Genomic DNA, 1,336 nt, shown 5'->3' on the forward strand with positions numbered 1-1,336 from the left:
GATGTATTTGTCCATGAGATGTGTCAGTCTGCTTACCTGTCTAATTTTATCAACTAGTGTTTGTTTGTTTTATGTACTCACACTGAACGTCTTTATGAAGCTCTGTAATAAAAGTTCATCTCTGATCACTGTTTATATGAAAACAAACATTACATTTACTCAGACATGTTTCTGTTAATGCTTCACACATCACATTAGTATAAAATGTCCACACACTTCACCATACATGCGCTAACACACGCTGCACTTTGCGCCAAAGCATGCTTCATTAGATAGTGGCCTGTCATCTGATAATGACTGATGACCTGTTTACTTGTGAATGAAAAATAGTGAGGACTGCATTAGTCTGCGGTGTTAAGGGCTAATTTGGCCGCAGTTTTTAAAACTGGAAGTTCCTTCAATTGTTGTTGTTTTTTTTTACAAAAACATATATTTATCATTAGTTTTTTCAAACTTAGTGTTTATAATAACTTATGTAATGGTTAAGGATTTATAAGTACAGTTTAACCCCCCCACCCACCCTTTATTTTGTCTTGGTTTTCCCATATTTGGCTTTTTTTGAATGCTCTGACTTTTTCTGCAATCTGTACCACTTTCAAAATAAAGTTACCTTTCCTTTCACATCTTCCAGTGACAAACCCAGACAGGATGTTTGGTTTGTTTTTATACCTACATACATCTAGCAGCAAGCATTCCTGTCATGTCATGCAATTTGTGAAGTGTCATACACACTTTCCAGTCTCATTATTAATTAATTTCTCTGTGACAGACCGACTACAGACTTAATGTTTTGTAGAATTTTGTTTGAAATATTTTTTCACAATCTTTCTTGCTATTTTTTGTAAGTCTACTATTTCCTACATCAGGTAACTAATATCTTGTAAACCTTTACTTTGAAAGCAGCTTCCTAGCTCAGTCAGTCCACATTTCAGCAAATGTTGAAGACCATTTACCTCAAAAAAGGGAAACACGAATTGAGTGAAGAAGTGCAGCACTGATTTTAACATTACATCAACTTTTAGCTATTTATTTGTAAATATATACAATGTCTTCATCTAATAGACTAACGTTTCTTGGTGCTTCTTGGTGAAATCACACACTGGGGCTGCAGTTTTTTTTTCAGAGTTGACTTTTTGCTCTGAATCCCACAGAACAGGAAGACAGTGAGTTGAGGTGAGATAGCATAGTTTCTTGGTGATTGTTAATGAACAATGTTAGTGTATAAAGAAAAGTTGCCAGCTAAAGAACTCACGCTTACGCTCCACCTCCTAACGGTCAGAACCTACATGAAAAAGAGAGATTTGGAGTAAGACTCACAGCTGACAGAGATAGACAA

The sequence above is a fragment of the Toxotes jaculatrix genome, chromosome 4 (genome assembly GCF_017976425.1).
Source record: "Toxotes jaculatrix isolate fToxJac2 chromosome 4, fToxJac2.pri, whole genome shotgun sequence".
NCBI classification, from domain to species: domain Eukaryota; kingdom Metazoa; phylum Chordata; class Actinopteri; family Toxotidae; genus Toxotes; species Toxotes jaculatrix.